General features: G+C 39.3%; 1 long non-coding RNA gene across 1 annotated transcript; it reads right to left on the bottom strand.

The window, feature by feature from the left end:
- Positions 1-1,776: 1,776 nt before the first annotated feature.
- On the bottom strand, positions 1,777-16,331 carry LOC138156984 (uncharacterized). The gene is made up of 3 exons (XR_011167255.1): positions 15,939-16,331; positions 12,696-12,763; positions 1,777-2,083 (listed from the first exon to the last, which is right to left on the bottom strand). It is a non-coding gene; the product is annotated as an uncharacterized lncRNA (long non-coding RNA).
- Between the last annotated feature and the right edge of the window lie 1,829 nt (positions 16,332-18,160).

Here is an 18,160-nt window from a genome sequence, read left to right as displayed (position 1 = left end):
CAATTGCTTGACTTTTGAGCTCTTTGCCATGGTAGAATTCTGCTTCCAGAATGGAGAGAGCTATGTCCTAAATTGCTGGGGTTTTCACAGCCGCCAGAGCTATTAGGAGGGTGCCCTCTCTGCAGCCCCCACAAGCTCTGGCATACTGGCCACACAACCCAGGACCACCACCCAAGACTGTGACCCAGATCCAAGCAGGTCAAAGCAAGAGCAATTACCCTCTAAATGGTCACTTGGTGCCCCTACAATCTATAGGCCAGGAGCTCCTGAGGCAGCCACATGGCTCAGCCACTGCACCTCTGCTGTTTCTCACCCCAGGGCAGGGGCCAGACTATGCTCTTCCATCCCCTCCCCATTCCAATAGGGTTCCCCACTGACCTTTTACTTTGTCTTTGGCATTTATGGGTTGAGAAGTCTGGAAACTGCCACAGCTGCTGGTGATTCACTCTCCTAAAGTCTGCTCCGGCCTGGCGGCTGGTCGGGGCCACCCTGGGGCCAGAACCACAGCTCAAAGGGGTCTGTGCTCAGCTCCCAGCTCAGTGGGATAGACCCTTTCTGTAGGCCTGCCAGGCTGCCTTCAGCAGGAGATTTGTTTCTCTCAGTCACTTTGTGGGTTCTGTAGCTCCAAAATTTGTTTAGAGTCATTTTTTTACATGTATTGGAAGTGATTGGAGTGGGAGTTCACGCCAAGTTTGTGCTTCTACTCTGCCATCTTGGCTCTGCCTCATTGGTTTAGTAGGGTTATTCTTAAGGTGGTGCGGTGGATAGGGTGTTGGGCCTGGAGTCAGGAAGACTCATCTTCCTGAATTCAAATCCTGCCTTAGACACTTACTAGAAGATACTTATTAGAGATGTGACCCTAAGCAAGTCACTTCACACTGTTGACCTCAGTTTCCTCACTTGTAAAATGAGCTAGAGAAGGAAATGGCAAACCACTCCAGTATCTTAGCTAAGAAACCCCCTAATAGTGTCATGAAAAACTGGTCATGACTAAACAACAACAAAGGCTTATTATTTTTTATTCCTATGGACAAATGAGAAGAAACTCCCACAGACTCATGCATTAGTAGAGAAAGTGAACAAATTCCCTGTGGGGAAGCTCACTTTCCAGTAAAGCTGCAGATGTAATACCCCACCAGGCAGTCCCTTATGTCCTAAATTGTCATTTGCTAAAGCTCTGCTTCCAAACCTAAAATTTGCTCAAGTTCCATCTCTAACCTATGACCCACTGAAGCAGCCCCTCAACTGCACCTCATCTCAGAAGTTAACTTCACTGCTGCTGCTGCTGTTCCACGCTTACTCTCTTAGCTGTCCTCTCTTGAAGCTTCCTGCCTTTCTTCTTACTCTGGTTGCTTGTTGTGTTAGGAGCTTAGGCAGCGTGCGTTGGGGGCTATTTGCCACATTGTTGGATCTGTCTTCTCATCTGCCCACACAGCAGTGCAGAGGTGATACCCAAAAAGATCTGCTCAAGCAAATGGTAGAGTTTCTCCATTGCCCTTTTCAAGGGAGATCCTCCAACTCAAGTCCAAGTTAGGGGGAGTGACTCACTTCTTCCTCATCACAGGGGGCAGACATTATGCCTCCCCATACTGCCCACGTCTCACACTGGGGTTTGGGATAAATACTCACTTTTTCTGTTTTTAACTTAAAAAAAAATTATTTTCAGTTAACAAGTATTTATTTTCTCTTCTTTCTCACCCCCATTGAAAATTTAAAAAAAGAAAACCCTTATAAGAATTATGCATAGTCAAGCAAAACAAATTCCCACACTGACTATTTCCAACAAATTCACATTTTATTCTATATATTTAAGTCCATGACCTCTCTGTTGGGAGGTGGGTAGCATATGCAGTGGCTTCACTCAGGTAAAACCTTCTTGGCAGAAGGATTAAAACAGTAGAGGCTACAGGCCTTAAATCTGTCAGTGATTTAAAGGGATATCTACTCCTAGCATGGAGGAATAGGTGGATGAGAACAGTCTGTTCCAGCGGCGATGAAGATGGCTGAAAGTCCTCCATTGTACCAAAGGCCATTGAATCTTTTGACTTTTTTACTTTCGTCTTGCCACTGGACTTCGATGACTCTGGAAGAGAAAGATGAGGCTGATAACTTTGTACAACTCTGCCTCATTTAAATCCAATTCACGTGCAAGTTGAGACATCAGCTTATTTTACCCCCAAATTGTGATGTCACTGGTCCTTTTCAAAAACAAAGGACAAACAACAACAACAGCATGCATCATCAGGAAGTGTGGTCGGTTGTTGCGTTTATCAGATTTCTTAAGTCTTTTAAAGCTTTTTGTCTTTACCATGTTGTTATTGTACAAATTGTTTTCCTGGTTCTCTTCAAGTTATGTTTGTTCACCCAAGATTTATCATATTCCTCTGAAACTTCTTTTATCACTTCTCATAGCATAACAGTATTCCATTACATTCATATACTGTAACTTTTTCAACCATTTCTGAAGTGATATATACTCTCTTCATTTCCAGTTCTTTGTTACACACACACACACACACACACACACACACACACACACAAGCTACTATAAACATTTTTGTACACATGGTGCCTTTTCCTTTTTAGGTATAAGTCTAATAGTGGTATTGCTAGGTCGAGTTACAGTTTAGTAACTCGGGAAATTGCTTTCCAAAGTGACTGGATCAGTGTTTAATTGGTTTCTGCCAAGAGTGCATTAGTGTGCCTGCTTTCCCCCAACCCCCCAACATCTGTGATTTTCCTTTTTTGTCAATTTTGCCAATCTGATGGATGTGGTGTGAAACATCAGAGTTGTTTTAATTTGTATTTTTCTAATTATTAATGATTATTCATATGACTGTTGATAGCATGGGTTTCTTCTAAAAAACTGACTATTCTAATCCTTTGACCATTTATTATGTGGAGAAGGGCTCTTACTCTTAGATATTTGAATCAGTTTCTTATATATCTTGGAAATGTTCATCTCATTTTTAAGAGGACCAGTGACATCACAGAGTGATGTCTTGACTTGCACATGAATTGGACTTCAGTGAGGCAGAATTGTACACAGCTGTCAGACTCTCTCTTCCATTGGAACAAATTTCTCTAATCCTCCCATTTTGTTGAAAGGAAGTCTTTGTGTGCTTGGAGTAGATATTCCTCTAACTCACCAATGGGTTTGAGGCCTATCAGTTACCCTCAACCTGGTTTAGCTTTCTATTGAAAAGGTTTTACCAAGGTCATGGCCTTTGCACATGTTGCATCTTCTTGGAACCACAGGTGAGAGTTGGGTGACAGACAAAGAAGAGCAGCCCTGAAAAGGTCCAAGCAAACCCTCACACTGAAGGTGCTGGTCTTTGAATGCTCTATATACCCCTATTTTGGAAATGAGACCTTTATCAAAGAAACTTGCTACAGAGATTTTTCCCCAATTGTTTCTCTTTTAAAAATTATTTCTCTTCTAATTTTAACTTGCACTTATTTTTTGTGCACAAACTTTTAAAAGTTTATGTAATTAAAATTTTATCCTATGCAATCCTCTTTATCTCCTGTTTAGTCATGAACTCTTCCCTATTAGGTCTAAAAGATAATTTCTTCCTCACTTCACTAAATGGTTTATGATATAAGCTTTCGTATCTGTCATTTTTTCATTTGGAGCTTATCTTGTTATATGAATGCACACCCTTTTTCATTGGTCCCTCTAGTTTCTGTAATGTACTCCACATCCAGTAGCTGGCATTCTGCCCTATAATTTATCTTGAAACTTTGATAAGTCTCAAGAAGGTGACAGAGACACTAGCAGGGAGAAGAGCACAAGCTGGTTGTCTCTGCTGGCATCTTTGCCATTATGGAAAAACCCTTTAGAAAATAAATCTATGAGATAAAGTGACTGAGTCAGAGAACCTGTGGCCAAATCCTAAGTCTGACACTGGGTACCTGTGTGATCACAAGCAAGTCAGTTAGCCTTAGGCCTTAATTTCCTTAATTGTAATATGAGGGAATTGACAGTCAATAAGCATTTTATTAAACTCCTATTATGGTCAGGGTACTGTGCCAAGTGCAAGATAATAATAACCAGTATTTATATAGCCCTTCAAGGTTTACGAAGTGCTTTACAAATGTTATCACATTTGATCCTTACAACAACGCTTTTTACATTTTACATATGAGGGAGCTAAGGCAGGTAGAGGTTAAGTGACTAGCTGGGGTCACACAATTATTGTTGGAGTTCAGATCTTCCTGACTCCAAATCTCTCTCTTACTGTTCTACCTAGCTGCCTATCCAATGTATTTTACGTGTTTAAAGACATTCTGAGAAGGGGGCCATAGGTTTTACAGATTGCAATTACACAAACTACTGCTCTATGATCAAATACAAGTTTATCTGTTTAACACTGAAAACCCTTCACAACTTGGTTAGAACCTTCTGTTCCAGCATTATTATACATTATTCTTTTTACACACTCTATGAAAGTCAAACTGGCCTTGCTGTTCCTCACACACCACATTCCAATTTCCTTTCTCTGTGCCTTTATAGAGACTTTTCCTCAATTCCTGGAATATACTGCCTCCCTGACTCAATTTCTTAGAATCCCTAATTTCCATCAAAATTTAGTTCAAGGACCAACAGCTAATGCTGAACAACCCCTCCCCCTCCCCCACACAGCCCCCACCATTATCTTGTATTTATTATTTTGCTAACATTTTTTGTATATACATGTTACTTCCTTCTACAGAATGTAAACTCCTTAAAGGAGTTTTTAAAGTATTTTACGGGCAGACCAGAGACCAGATTTCCTAACTGCTTACTCAGTGTTTTCTCTAAGTAGTCATATTCTCATAGTCTTAGAGTTCACTGAAAAAGGCTTACGAGGTCTTCTAATTCATCCCGCATCTGATTAAAAATCTATGGAATGTCTCACTACAGATTTCAATTAAAAAAAATTCTATTATAATTTTGTTACTGTTTTTTAAAACCTTTTTTGCATAGATAATTTTAATTAAGTAACCATTAACATCTATGATGCCATGGACAATTGTATGATTGGTTTCTAATTCCAACTCAGTCATTAACTATCTCTGAGACCACAAGGTACATCATTTCTGAGTCTCCACCTATAAAATGAGAACATTAGAATAGTTTATGTGTAAATGCTCCTTGCCAACTCTAACATTCCACAATTCTAAGATGACTGTAGCTCAATCAGATGAAAAACAAGTCAAAAAGCATCTATTAAATGCCTACTATATGCCAGGCCCTGAGCTAAGAAATAGAAATACAAAGAAAGGGAAAGAAAACCTCAATAAGTCGGCTTTCAAGTTGCTCATAGCCTAATGAAAGAGAAAATTATGTATAAATAAGTTATATGCAGAATAAATTGGAAATATTCTTAGAGGGAAGGTACTAAGCTTAATGAGGGTGGGAAATAAAATTGTCAGACATGTAAATAGACTGTAAACTCCATGAGGACAGAGGTCAAGTCCTGGATCCTTAGATTTCTCAGCCCTAGAATAATGCAGAGTATGTTAGGAGGTCTTAATAAATGCTTGTTATTGTTAAATACCTAAAATACCGACTAGGGTACCACATTTCTGTGTTTGTTTGTTTAAAGGAAGCAACAGAGAATGATTTATGTTTAGGCTAACCATGGTTACAGTAAACTGTAGATTAGCCCTGACAGTAGAAAAATGATAGGGGAGGTATTTCAGATCTACAAAAACTTCTGAGACCTAACATTTGTCATCTGTTTTTCCTACCTTGTCAGGTTCAGGCTTAGATAAAATTATGAAATGAAGATTTGTATTTGAAGTCAGAAGACTTAGTTTCAAATCTCAGCTAATTGTTTTCTAACTGTGTTCAAACATTTGGGTTTTTGTTTTATTTTTTTCCAACCACATCTGACTCTTCATGACTCTACTTGGGGTTTTCTTGATATGAGATATGAGAGTGGCTTGCCATTTCCTTCTCCAGCTCATCTTACAAAGGAGGAACTGAGGCAAACAGTGTTAAGTGACTTGCCAGAGTCACACAGCTAGTAAGTATCTAAGACCAGATTAGAACACAGGAAGATGAGTCTTCCTGATTTCAGGCCCAGTACTTAACCTTAAACAAATTGTTTAGCCTTTTCTTGTCTCCATTTTGGTTTGTTTTGTACCTAAAATGAAACAAATAGCTCTTACACTACCTCCCAAAGGTTATCTATATAAAGTAATAATTATTATAACTGATATTATTCGTGTTTAGCATCCTTCTATCTCTGCTTTCAGTACGGTGCCATTGTTAGGTGCCATTCATTTCCCAAATCAGATCCTTATCTTGCTCTCAGCTGGTGGTCAGCCACAGATTTTTATATTTTGATGAGGACTCTTGAATAACCTTCCACAGTAGTTGCTATGAGTTTCTTAAATGATATAGTTCCAAGGAGACATATACACATATATAACATCAGCATGTTAAAACTTCATCTATTCTAGGTGCCATTGATTTGTTTTCCCTCTCAGAAGTTAGAAAAGATTTCTCTCTTGGTTAGACCCAGAGGAAGGAGGATGGGAGGTCAGGGAGATAATGGGAGACTGTTAAACTTTGAGTTTATTGGAGTGCATCCTACTCTAACTTAAGTGCTTTTTGAAATGTCTTTTCCTGTCCCTGCTCAACTTGGTTGTCCAAATCTTATCAGTCCTCCAGGACTGTGCTCAAATCCCTTCTCCTTCAGGAGGTCCTCCCTGACCACAGGAATCAATCTCTCTTTTGAATTCCTATAGCATCTATAGTCTGAACTTGGTATCAAATCAACAATTAACTAGTGACCCATCTTTTATAAAAAATGAACTATTATCTGTTTTATGGTTGTTTCTTTGTAAGACTATGTCAGTTAATTAGTTAAGGAGGAGGAGGACCAGAATTGAGTCATACATACTTCTTTTTTTCTCTGAGCAACATCTAGCACAAGACTGGGCACCTGGTAACAACAATGATAAAGGCTTGTTCATTTTAAACAGTTACTGGTTAGAAGTGAAAACTTTTACTGCCAAGTGTCAGCCAGTAAACAGGAATCTAATTTCACTTACCAGAGAATTAAAGGAGTGAGCATCGAAGGGAGTGGCACCTAAATTCTTACTTATTCTCTGCCTGGTTTGGGGTAATAAGCTACTGCTCACAGAAGAATGGGAATTCCACATAAGAATATACTTTTCAAGGTCTCTTTCCAAAAACTGATCACAAAAACATAACCACGACAGACCTCTGCAAGTGAAGCTCCTATTGGGAGCTTGTAGTAGGTGAACTTTGTGGTCCATCAGTTACTGGAAATTAAACCTAAGATCAGAGGGTCATAGACTTGGAGCTTGGAGAGAATCTTTCCAAAGTCTTGGAGGATCTCCTCTAAGCCTCTCATTTTAATCAGTCAACAAGCACTTAGTAAGCTCTTCCTAGGAGCCAGGCCTGCACTGTGTGCTAAGCACCCAGGATACAGATCCAAGCATAAAGACAGTATCTGTCCTCGTTGTTGCTGAGTTGTTTTTAAGTTATATCTGACTCTTCATGACCCCTTTTTGGGGTTTTCTTGGCAAATATGCCGGAGTGGTTTGCCATTTCCTTCCTCAGCTTATTTTTCACAGATGAGGAAACTGAAGCTGACAGGGTTAAGTGACTCACCCAGGGCCACACAGCTAGTAAGCATCTGAAGTCAGCTTCAAACGTAGGTCTTCCTGACTCTTGGCCAGGCACTCTATCCACTGTGCCACTTAGTTGCCCTAATCTCTGTCCTCAAATAACTTATATTCTAATGGGGAAGACAATACATAAAAGGGAGTTAAAAACAGGGCAGCAGGATAGTACCCACATAGGGGCATAGTGACCAAGTCCAGAGAATCTGAAGCAGAGCTGGGGAGGAATGAAGGATGGTTGACCTGTGGCTCTTCCTCAAAATAGAGGTTCCTGAAGGCATTCATCAATGGGAGAAGCAGTATGCAGAGGCAGATGAGTATTCTAGGGTGAAGAGGTCATAGATGATGAAGGAATTTCTAAATTTAGAAGGCAGTAGAGGCAAGGTTATGAAGTCCAGAAATGAGACCCAGAGAAGAGACATGACTCACTCAGTAACACATAGGGAGTTAGCAGCAAAATCAGGATTCGAACCCAGGCCTTTTTAATAACCCAGTTATTTTTCTATCATGTCAAACTTTTTGTGACCTCATTTGGGGCTTTATTGACAAAGATAATGGAGCTGTTTTCCATTTCCTTCTCCAGCTCATTTTACTGATGAGGAAAATGAGGCAAACAGGGTTAAGTAACTTGTCCAGGGTCAAACAGCTAAGCATCTGAAGTCACACTTGAACTCCGGACCTAGCGTTCTATCAACTGCTTCACCTAGCTGCCCATAATAGTAAACTAGGTCTTGAATTAAGAACCAGGAGCCTCTATTTAGAGGTTCTCAGATCCTATATTTGGGTTGGTAAGTATTTAGAAATAGGACTACTAAGATGATGGCACAGAGGACTGGGTAGCATCCAAATCTTGGGACCAAAAGCTGACTGTTTGAGGCAGGGTCTTCTTTAGGTTTTAACACAGAAGTTTCCCATAATGGTCTGGAATGGGCAGCAATGCCAAGTTTTCTCAACCACACCCTGGGTAGGGTGAGGTTGGAATGCGGCCAGACATTATTGTCTGGAAACACAGTGAGTCACTGAAAATAAAGATCCTTCAAGCAGGCTTTGGTTGCAGTAAAATCATCATTTTTAATGGAGAAATGGTTAAGCTGCAGGAAACATTGTGATAGAAAACCAGATTAATCATGGAATACAGTAAGTACATACCCATAACACTAGTAGCAGGAAGGTGTGAGTATTTAAGGTATCTGAAGATGTTGCCTCCCTTCCTCCTGTACTAAACAGTGACACAATTACCCATATGACTTCAGTTTCCTAGGGGGCTAGAGCAGGTATACATAAAAATTTCAGGGAAATTTCAATTCTAAGAGCCCATGCCCCCACTGTATTCCCTTGAGCTTTTGCCACTCTCTGCCATGAAAAATTGAGGTTCTTCTCCCTCATACCCATAAGAACAATAGATCAAAATTAACAAAATTAAGTCAATTAACACCATTTATGGAGCACACGACCTCAACTAGATCTTATATAGCATTTATATAGCTGTTAAGTACCAGATACCATGCCAATAAATGCTCTTATTATTCCCATTTTACAGTGGAAGAAACTGGGGCAAATGGCAGATAAGTGACTTTCCCAAGGTCATACAGCTAGTAAGTGTCTGAAGAAGGATTTGAACTCAGGTCTTCTATCCACTGTACCAGATAGCTATCTCTTAAACTAGGAAAGGGATAGAGGAGGTACAAGTGCCAAGGTTGCTGCCCTCAAGGACCCTAAACAAGAGAACAATCATAGTGATGCCAGATGGGATATATGTGTAACTGTACAGCTCCATCCTACCTTTCTAGGCTCTTTTTCCTCTCTCTCTTTATACACACACACACACACACACACACACATATATGTTCTTCTATTTCATAAACTACATTATAACCAAGCTGCCTTTGCTATTCCCAAATTATGTCATTCTATCTGCTTTCTCTGAATCTTTGCATAGAAAATATAATTTAAAAAAATTCAACTACAAATTTCAATTAGCAAACACTAATATTCCCCCTTCCCTATTACCGATTGCAAAGGAAAAAAGAAAAAGAAAACACTTTTAGCAAATATGCATAGTCAAACAAAACAAATTCTCACATTGTCCATCTCCAAAAATAGATGTCTCATTCTGCACAATGAATCAATAATCTTTCTGGAAGGAGGTGATAGGTAGCATGACATCACTGGTGGCATGGTTGGCCATTACATTAATCAAAATTCTTAAGTCTTTTGAAGTTGTTTGTCTTTACAATATTGCTTATATTATTGTTTTTCTGGTTCTGTTCACTTCACTGAACCAATTCATAAGTCTTCCCAGGTTTCTCTCATACCCCTTTCATCATTTCTAATAGCACAATGTATGGTGTCATTCATAGTATCATAAATTATATCATCATTTCTTAGAATATTCCATTATATCCACATGCCATAATCTGTTCTGACATTCCCCAATTGACGGACACCCCCTTGATTTCTGTGTACAAACACTTCCCACAGAGGAATGTGTTCCTCATGTCTGAATGGCATGTCTTCCTCATCTCTGCCTTTTAGAATTCCAGGTTTCCTTCATGAGTCAATTCACAAGCAATCTATAACCTTCTTGATGCCCTTAATTGTTAGTGTTCAATCTTTCTCTAATGATCATGTATATACTTATCCGTTTACATGTTGTATCACTCTAATAGAATCAATCAACAGGCATTTGTTACAGTATACCAAGCAATATGCTAGGCACTGGGTAGATATAAAACAGTTCCTATTCTCATTGAAGGTAGCTAGGTGGCACAGAATCAGGAAGATTCATTGTCACGAGTTCAAATCTAGCCTCAGATACTTACTATCTGCATGACGTTAGGCAAGTCACTTAACACTGTTTACCTCAGTTTCCTCATCTGTAAAATGAGCTGGAGAAGGAAATGGCAAATCACTTCAGGATCTTTGCAAGGAAATCCCAAATGGGTCACAAAGAGTCAGGATACAATAACAACATTCTCAAAGAGCTTATATCCCAGATAATGTATGTGTGTGTATGTGTGTATATATATATATGGTATATATATATGTATACATATATGGTATATATATATAGTAATTTGGGGTGGGGTGGGGATAGGCACTAGTCCCCAGGAGGAATCAGTCAAGAAAGTCCTAATGTAGAAGATGGTGCCAAAATGAAGCTTGGAAGGAAACTAGAGATTCCAAAAGGTAGATGTTTACATTCTAAGCATAAAGGCCGGCTTGTAAAAGGCACAGAAATGAAAGCTGGAAATACTTAGTGTGTGAAGGGGGAGAGGGGTTATATGTAATAAACCTGAAAGGGTAAGTAGGAGCCAGGTTGTGAAGTATTTGATTCTCTAGCCTCTGTGGATCATGGAACTGAACATAAGCTTCTTGGAGGCAGGCAGGATTATGTTTTGCCTTTGTATTCACAGAACTTAGTATAGTGCCTTACACATGGTAGCTAATACATGCTTCTGGGGGATTTGCTCGGAACAAAGGGGAAGATTAAAAAATAGCTTTGGGTTCTTTCAGTATTATTCCTCATGCAACTATACTTGAGCTTGGGATGGAAGGTCATCTATCATTCATGGGTTGTCTGAGTACTATACAAGGAAGCTATCTAAGGAAGTTTTGAAGGCAAAGGCCTAGAGCTTGAGAGGACCCTAAGTGAACAGCCCAGAAATCATATCAACCCCCACCCATGTAAAGTTTCTGCTAATTGAACCAGATATATGCAATATAACAAAAACCCTCAAGATATCTTATTTTAATATTTCATTATTTCATTGGATTGTTGTTATTGTCGTTCAATCCTTTCAGCCATATCCAACTCTTCATCACCCCATTTGGGGTTTTCTTGACAAAGATACTGGAGTGGTTTGCCATTTCCTTTTCCAGTTCATTTTACAGATGAGGAAACTGAGGCAAGCAGGGTTAAGTGACTTGCCTAGCATCACATAGCTAATAAGTTTCTGTGGTCAAATTTGAGTTAAGGAAGAAGAGTCTTCCTGATTCCGGGCTCAGAACTCTATCCACTTCACCACCTAGATCCCCATAGGTGGGCAGCTCTCCAGCAGTAAGAGACTGACCTAATGTATGATATAGGTAGAGACTTGAGGATGAATTCCTGATGATTTCAGTAAGCTAAAGATAATACCTAGCATTTTCAAGTGAAAAGTTCAGAATGGAGGAGAGCAGAAGCAGGAGAACTTTGTACACCATTACAGACACATCGTGTGTGTGATGACTAGCTTTGATAGACTGGGCTCCTCTCAGCAAAGCAAGGTTATAAGATAACTCCAAAAGACTCATGATGGAAAGGGATATGCTCATCCAGAGAAAGAACTACAAAGTCTGAATGCAGATTGAAGCAAACTATTTGCTCTCTCTTTTTTGTTTTTTTGTTTTGTTTTGTTTCTTCTTTCTCATTGTTCACTCCATTGGTTATAATCCTTCTTTACAACTTGACTAATGTTTAATGTGAAGATATTTGTAGATCCTATATTTGATTGCATACTGCCATGGTAGGGAGGGGGAAGGAGAAGGAGGGGGAGAAAATTTGAAACTCAAGGGGTTGTGGAACTGAATCTTGTAAACCAAAAGAAAATAAATTAAAAAAAATTTAAATACCATAAAAAAGAAATATTCAGCATGAACTCTACAAAATGAGTTCTTATAGGAAGAGTTGAATACAGACAAATTAAGAAGAAAATCCCTGCATTGGTAGCAGGGACAGTTGGGGGAGAACTATCACAAAACCACCTACCCTCAAAAGTGTTATCATGATGTTTTTTCCATGATTATGGAAAAATGTTTTGGGAAAAGGTGAATTACTATATGCACCACTCCCCTTCATCCCCACCCTCTACATGCATGATGAGGAAGAATTTCCTAGAGGCTAAGTCCATGCCAAAAGCACTGGGAGGTACTCAGACAAGAGAAGACAGGCCTCAGCAGGCACAAGTGTCTTGGCTCAGCCCAGCTGGGAACACCTGAGCAAAAGAAACATGGGTGAGATTCATAACTAGAAACTTTTGAGAATATTTGGAAAAAAAATAATAACTCACATTTGCATAATGCTTGACAGCTTGCAGAATACTATGCTTATGCTGTCTCATCCAGCCTCATAACAATCCTGTAAGGTAGAGAATGCAGATATTATTGCCCCCATCTTACAGATGGAGAAACTGAGACTCAAGAATTCATCGTGATTAAATAGCTAAAAAGTGTCAAAACTGAACCTGTTTTCTGAATGTTAAGTACCAGTACTGCACTCTATCTACCGTACCCCACTGCCTCTGGATGCCTTACTTCTATCACCCTTTCTGACCATACCTAACAGATGAAAGTATTACTCTTAGACAGGTCTAATAAGTTTGCAATTTCTACTTAATCTAAAGGTAAAGTAAGCATAGACTATTCTCAAATGGTATTAACTATACTCAGACCTCCAGGACAGTGTGAACACTCACGACACCCTAAGTAGAACACAGAATTCAGGGATCAGTGGAGATCTCAGTAGCTACTTCATAGACAAAAAGACTCCTTACTATAACTTATGCAGCGGGTGGTCCCACCTCTTCTTGAAGGCCTCCAGAGAGAGAGGGAATCCCCCACCTCTTGCTATTCCACTTTTAGATGGAGCTGATTGTTAGGAAATGTTTCCTGACCTCCTTTGTAACTTCTACCTGCTGTTCCTGGGACTGGACGCAGGGGGTAAATAGAGCAAATGTAATCCCTCCTCATGACAGCCCTTCTTAGAGACAGTTATCATGCCTCCCCCTCCATTCTCCACTCCCCACCACCAATCATCTCCACTGCAGGAACATTCCGGTTACTTCAATGATTCTCGAATGACATAGACTCAAGGCCCTTCACTATTCTGTTTGCCTTTGTTCTCTAGTTTATCAATATCCTTCTTGGTGCCCAAAAGCATGGTGCCCATGTAGTTGGAAGTCAGTTTTTCTATTTAGCTCTGACTTCTTGTAGAATGTATTGAATTCCACTCCATAATTGAATATCAATTTTCCCCTCATTGATTACACTCAGTTTTGCCAGATAGGGGATTCTTGGTTTTAATTCTAGTTCCTTTGACCGGGAATATCATATTCCAAGCCCTCTGATCCCTTAATGCAGAAGCTGCTAAATCTTGTGTTATCCTGATTGTGTTTTCACAATACTTGAATTGTTTCTTTCTGGCTGCTTGTAATATTTTCTCCTTGACCTGGGAACTCTGGAATTTGGCTATAATATTCCTTGGAGTTTTCCTTTTTGGGATCTCTTTCAGGAGGTGATCAGGGAATTCTTTCCATTTCTATTTTATCCTCTGGTTCTAGAGTATCAGGACAGTTTTACTTGATAATTTCTTGAAAGATGATGTCAGGCTCTTTTTTTGATCATTTTAAGTAGTTCAGCAATAATCCAGGTTTTCTGGGGCTCGGTCTGTGCCAGCACAGCTCATGCTGAACTGCGCTTCTCTCCAGCCTGGTACAACAGACATTTCCCATAGATCATCCAGGTTATCTTGAGTCCCTCTGTCTTTTTGTGGTTCTGCTTCTCTGGAATTTGTTTAGAGTCTTTTTTTTTTTTTTTGCTTTTTTTGAAGAGGGGAAGGAAGGGCAATTGGGGTTAAGTGACTTGTCCAAGGTCACACAGCTAGTAAGTGTTAAGAGTCTAAGGCCGAATTTGAACTCGGGTCCTCCTGACTCCAGTGCTGGTTCCTGTGCCATTCACTGTGCCACCTGGATGCCCCTAGAGTCTTTTTTTTTTTACAGGTATTTGGAGGGGTTTGGTGGAGAGCTCAATTAAGGCCCTGCTTTTACTCCTCCATCTTGACTCTGCTCTCCCATTTCATCTTACCAATCTGTCACCTGGGCTTGTTTGTTAAAGGACAACAGTAGATATATCAGTTGATCTGATGCCAGGATGATCTCTGGAGGTCCCTTAGCTGCTGGTAGGATCTCTATTGGATGGGTCAATCTGTTGAACTAACTAGGCTTGCTCTTCAATGGGCAGCTATGGTCTTCACTACCTCTAATCTCAGATTTGGCTGGGAGCTTCTTCACTTGATATGCTGACCTCTGCCAGAAAAGGCAGACTCCACATTCAGATTGGCAGATTTGTTACCTACATCAAAGTTTCCTCCCCAGGGCCAGAAATATTCCAGTATCTTGCAAAAATCAACCAAGTTATACTTGAAATCTACAATTATACCTCATAAACATCAAAAGAAACAGCAAAAACTTTAAAATAACAAGGATGATCATCCTAGAAACTCATAAAAATCATCCCATAGTATCATTCATAGCAAATGACTAATAACAATACATACAAATCCCTTTAATAAAAGGGGATAAATTTTACAAAACAATACATACAAAACATTGTATTATAGACACTTATTACTGTTGTGGTGGTGCAGGTCTATAATACCAGTCACCAGGTTGGTGAAGACTGGTGGATCCCTTGGGCTTGTAAATTCTGAACTGCAGTGAACTAAAACTGATCAGGTGTCCACACTAAATCAAGTACCAATATGATAAGCCCCCAGTAGTGAGGGACCACCAGGTTACTTAAGGGGAGGTGGGTCAGTTCAGGTTAAAAAAGGAGCAGTTCAAGGTTCCCATCTAGATCAAGGTGGGATTGGACCCATGAATAGACCCTGACCATCTAGCCTGGGCAAGATAGGAAGACTCAGTCTTTAAAAAAAACATAAAAGCATTGATTGACAATCTTTTTCAGTGACTTAATTTCTAAATTTTATGAGGCACATATCCCAAGAGTACATATATATCCATAACACATAAATAATAGTGAATGGTAAAAAAAATCAAAGCTAACTCTAACAATATCAATAGGCCCATGGAAGAACAAAGATAAGCCCGGGATTAGTGCATATGTAAACAAGGAAGAATGGTAAATGGTAACGGTAAAAAAAATGGTAAAAATAAATTGGTAAATGGTAAATGGCAAAAAATGGTAAATGGCAAAATGGTAAAAATGGTAAAAAAAAATGGTAATGGTAAGAAGTGGTAAAAATTTAAAATGGTAAAAAATGGTAAAAAAATGGTTTAAAATGGTAAAATGGTAAATGATAAAAAATGGCAAAATGGCAAAAATATATTTTTTTGGTAAAAATGGTTAAAAATGATAAAATGGTAAAAAAAAAAATCGAAGCTTTTGTAGCAGCAAGCACCCCAGTGTCCCCAGGGTGCCTGCTCACACAGGTTCTTGGATCTGCTTTGTTAAAGGAAAGCAACTCAAAATGGGTTAACAAGCTTACTTTAATCAGTCAGACATATATCGTTTACCTTGTTCAGGAGAAAAGGTCAGCACCCTGAACCTCAAAGTATACAGGCATAATTATCAAGACAGAAACATCAAGTAGACAGATTTCCAAACTGTCCAACCATTACATCCATACCCAGTCAACATCTGGGTTTCCACATTCTGGGTTTTTCAAAGCCGGGGGACTCTCAACAACGGCTTCCCAGAATTCAGATCAAATTACAGAACACTTCTCAAAGTGAGTCCCAAAACAAAGCTACACATCAGGGCTTATATAGCCTTCTCCTGGCTCAGAGAATGTAACAACCTTATTGACCCACTGGCCAATCAAAAAGTATCTACTGAAAAACAAGCCTCCCTCCCCAGGCTTCTGGTGCACTTTAGCCTAGGGGCAGGGAAGATCTTCCAAATTTGCATTCCCATTACAGCTATCTCTAACAATATCAGTAGGCCCATGGAAGAACAAATATAAGCTCAACGATGAGTGCATACATAAACAAGGAAGAACACAGTACATCATTAACAGTCAGGTGTTGCTATACAACAAGTATAACAAATACATACATTGACAAATGTAATATCAAAATAATTAAACAGAAGTGCAACTCAAAATATGCAGTACTTAATTTGTGCAACAATAGACATATGCCTTTGCATACAAGGCAAACATTTTATAGGAAATCTTTACTTAGTACTACTGTCTGGCTATGTGTGTAATTCGTTCTCTTGGTTCTCCATTTTAGAGATGAGGAAACTGAGGTAGGCTGAAGTTAAGTGATTTGCTCAGGGTCACACAACTAGGAAATAAATAAGGCCACACTTGAACTCAGGTCTTTCTGACTCCAGGTCTAGCCCTCTATCCACTGAGTCACCTATCTAGCAGACTTTATACCATACTTACTAATGTATGGGTGAGAATCATGTCTATTCATTGACCTGTGTGCTTTGGAATTTCAGAAGATGGAGAGGATGTGAATAATAAGAACCAGTGCATCTCTTCTACAAATATACTGAAAGAAATCTACCCTCTGTCTACAATTTTAGCTCAGAATGGACCTGGTATAAACATGAAAATATGATGCCCTGTCAACCCAGGAAGACACAATTTAGAAAAGCAGTGAAGGCTATTCCATCCCAAGTTGTGGAGAGACTGGGCATATTATCTATTTACAGAACAGCTCCAGAGAATAGCAGGAATCATTTAAAGACAATTCGCTGCAATCTACGTAGTATTGAATGTATTAATAGACTCATTAGGATTCTGTTGAGCAGGAGGACAGAAATAATAGATATCTCAGCCAACTGAACAAAAGAGACAAACAACTAATTTTATAAACCTGTTTGAATGATAAGTTGGCTCAGAAAAGAGATATTTCCAGTGAAAGACACATTGTGTATCATCACCCAACCACCTTGACTTGAAGTGAAGGGAACTCCAATCTGCATAGGGAGAATGTCAGTCAGACGGGACACCTTTTCTACCTAGAACTTCAACTGTAGAGACTTCTAGGCTACAGAGACAAGCCATAGAGCATGGCCATGCTAATATCCTGGCCTTCAGCAAGTTCAAGTTCAGGGAGATAGACCTATAGCTGTGTAAAGGATAAGGATCAGCCCAAATCTTTAACTAACTCAGTTATAGAGGTAGAAATGACTTATTCAATCTGTGACCAGATTAATTTCAGATATTATAAATGAACCAAAAAAAAGTGAAAATAGTATGCTTGGATTTGCATTCAGTTCTTTCTATGGATGTGGATGGTATTTTCCATCATGGGTCCCACAAATTGTCTTGGATCATTGTACTGCTCAGAAGAGCTAAGCTGATCATCATACAATACTGCTGTTACTGTGTACAATGTTCTCCTGGTTCTGCTCACTTCCCTCAGTATCAGCTCATGTAAGTCTTTCCAGGTTTTCCTGAAATCCATCTGGGTAGGTGATTCTTGGTTGTAATCCTAGTTCCTGTGCCCTCTGTTATATCATATTCCTAGCTCTCCAATCTTTTAATGTGGAAGCTGCTAAATTTAGTGATACTCTGACTGTGGCTCCACAATATTATAATTGTTCCTTTCTAGCTGCTTGCAAAATTTTCTTTTTGACTTGGGAATTTTTCCTGGGAGTTTTTATTTTGGGATCTTTCAGGAGGTGATCAGTAAATTCTTTCAATATCTATTTCGTCCTCTATTTCTAGGATATTGGGGTAGTTTTCCTTGATAATTTCTTGAAAGATGATGTCTAAGCT

The sequence above is a fragment of the Petaurus breviceps genome, unplaced genomic scaffold (assembly GCF_028583685.1).
Source record: "Petaurus breviceps papuanus isolate PSGF00001 unplaced genomic scaffold, PetGlider_PUasm1.0 164, whole genome shotgun sequence".
In the NCBI taxonomy this organism is placed as follows: domain Eukaryota; kingdom Metazoa; phylum Chordata; class Mammalia; order Diprotodontia; family Petauridae; genus Petaurus; species Petaurus breviceps.
This window is presented reverse-complemented; position numbering and strand designations above follow the sequence as displayed.